Source organism: Chlorocebus sabaeus, chromosome 2 (genome assembly GCF_047675955.1).
Source record: "Chlorocebus sabaeus isolate Y175 chromosome 2, mChlSab1.0.hap1, whole genome shotgun sequence".
NCBI classification, from domain to species: Eukaryota; Metazoa; Chordata; class Mammalia; order Primates; family Cercopithecidae; genus Chlorocebus; species Chlorocebus sabaeus.
Genome location: NC_132905.1, coordinates 100487840 through 100490682, shown reverse-complemented (window position 1 = coordinate 100490682; position 2843 = coordinate 100487840). Strand labels below are relative to the sequence as shown.

General features: G+C 49.5%; 1 pseudogene; it reads right to left on the bottom strand.

Moving 5' to 3' along the window:
* LOC140708663 (uncharacterized) overlaps positions 1–769 on the bottom strand; it is a 12756-nt pseudogene extending 11987 nt beyond the window's left edge.
* Between the last annotated feature and the right edge of the window lie 2074 nt (positions 770–2843).

Sequence of the window (2843 nt, the reverse complement as noted above, 5' to 3'; positions counted from 1 at the left end):
TGCCCCTCCACACCTGTGGGTATTTCTCGTCAGGTGGGATGAGAGACTGAGAAAAGAAAAACGACACAGAGACAAAGTGTAGAGAAAGAACAGTGGGCCCAGGGGACCGGCGCTCAGCATACGGCAGACCCGCACAGGCACCGGTCTTTGAGTTCCCTCAGTATTTATTAATTACTATTTTCACTATCTCAGCAAGGGAAATGTGGCAGGAGAACAGGGTAATAGTGGGGAGAAGATCAGCAAGAAAAGACAGGAGCAAAGGAATCTGTGCCATAAATAAGTTCAAGGGAAGGTGCTGTGCCTGGATGTACACGTAGGCCAGATTTATGCTTTTCTCCACCCAAACATATCAGTGGAGTAAAGAGTAACGGAGCAGCATTGCCACCAGCATGTCTTGCCTCCAGCCACAGGGCAATTTTCTCCTATCTCAGAACAGAACAAATGTACAATCAGGTTTTACACCGAGACATTCCATTCCCAGGGGCATGCAGGAGACAGCGGCCTTCCTCTTATCTCAACCGCAAGAGGCCTTCCTCTTTTACTAATACTCCTCAGCACAGACCCTTCACGGGTGTCCTGCTGGGGGACAGTCAGGTCCTTCCCATCCCACGAGGCCATATCTTAGGCTGCCTCAGTGGGGAGAAACCTTGGACAATACCCGGCTTTCCTGGGCTGAGGTCCCCGCGGCTTTCTGCAGTGCATTGTGCCCCTGGTTAATTGAGAACGGAGAATGGCGATGACTTTTACCAAGCACGCTGCCTGTAAACATTGTTAACTAGGTACATCCCGCACAGCCCGAGATCCCTTAAACCTTGATTCCATACAGCACATGTTTCTATGAGCACAGGTTGGGGCTAAAGTTACAGATTAACAGCATCTCTAGGCAAAACAATTGTTCAGGGTACAGATCAAAATGGAGTTTCTTATGTCTTCCTTTTCTGCATAGACACAGTAACAGTCTGATCTCTCTTTTCCCTACAGAAACAAAGACAGAAGTGGGAAAGGGTTGCCTCTAATTACTAAGGAAATTCTTAAACAAGTGTTTTCACAAGGCATGTTGTAAAAATAAACTAAATCCAGAGGGGAGGTTGGGGTTAAAAGTGGGTTTTAGGTACTGTCAGTCAAACAAATTATTATATATCAGTTAGCTTTTGCTACATAACAAACTTCTCCAAAACTTAATGGTTTAAAACAATGCTCATTTATTAGCTCAGGATTCTGTGGTTATCAATTCTAGCTGGGTTAGATGGGATTCCTCAGTTTGCCTCATCTGGACTCTCTTCCACACCCACAGTTGGCTGGTGCTCAGCTGTGGGACTGGTGGTTTGAGGCAATCTGACAAACGGCCCCACAGGATATCAGGTCCTAGTCCCTGGAACCTGTAAACATTACATTATATGAGGAAAGAACGGCCTTTGCAAATGATTGTTGAAGATCTGGCAATGTAGAGATTATCCTAGACTCTGAATGGGCCCTACATGAAATCTCAAGTGTCCCTACAAGAGACAGGCAGAGGAAGACCTCAGACAGAACAGGGCAGAATCTGGAATCCCAGCTACTCGGGAGGCTGCGGTGGGAGGATTGCCTGAGCCCAGGGAGGTGGAGGCTGCAAGTGAGCTCTGATGGTGCCACTGCACTCCAGTCTGATGTCCCACACAGAGTCTGGTCCAAAGTAGCAATGAGTGGTGGTGATCATCAATATCATTATCAGCATCATTCTCACAGTCATCACCACCACCATTCTCATCATCCTCGTATCATAATCCTCACCATTGCCACCCCATTATCACCTTCATCACCGTCGTGATCATCACCGTCACCACCACTGTCATCAGGAGCAGCCTTACATCATCCTCATCTCACCGTCACCACCAGCACAGCGTCACCACCAGCACAGCATCACCACCAGCACAGCGTCACCACCAGCACAGCGTCACCACCAGCACAGCGTCACCACCAGCACACCGTCACCACCAGCACAGCGTCACCACCAGCACAGCGTCACCACCAGCACAGCGTCACCACCAGCACAGCGTCACCACCAGCACAGCGTCACCACCGCCGCCATTCAATTTACTTTGCTCTGCATCTGTTCAGAGCTCCTCACGTGGCAGACGACGCACTCACTTTCAGAGTGGGCTAATAAAATTTCATTTTGTATTTTTTTAATTTCACTCATTGTGAGGCCACACTTACAGTACTTCCAGCTGATGTGGCCAGTCTTCCCTGAAAGACGATCCCTCTCTCCCCAGGGCCCAGCTCCTCCGGCATTACTCACGGCCCCCTGGGCCATGTGCAGTAGAGCAGAACAGCTCAAATGAGGTCTGTGCATTAGAGGGAAGGCAAGCCCTGCAGAGGCAATGGAGAAGCCAATGCCTGCCCATCCCACCCCTTTTCCATCCCACAGGGGACCTGCTCTTAACATACCCGAAATCACCATCCATCACTCCAGTGCCTGTCACAACACGTGGGCAGTCTGGTGCCTGCCTGGCAGCTGGGTGACCTTGGGGAAGCCTCTTAACCTCTTCAAGCTCCATTTATTAATCTGTAAATGAGGAATAATGTGACTTTCAGGGCTCTGTGGGCATCCCTAAGTGTGAATGGGCCTGCCTCTAGCAGAGGGATTAAGAGTGTTCAATAGAGATTTGGCAAATGGACGGATAGATTGACAGATGACGGGCTGGAGTGTGTCTCTCAAGCAGATTCCTAAGCACTTCCATACACTTCATCCTTACCACATCCCTGAGATGCAGGAAGGGCAGGAACAGAGCCCCGCAAAGAAAAAACCTTTCCCAAGATCCCGGTGAGGGGGGTACTGGTCTTCACAGCAAAGTGCAGCACAT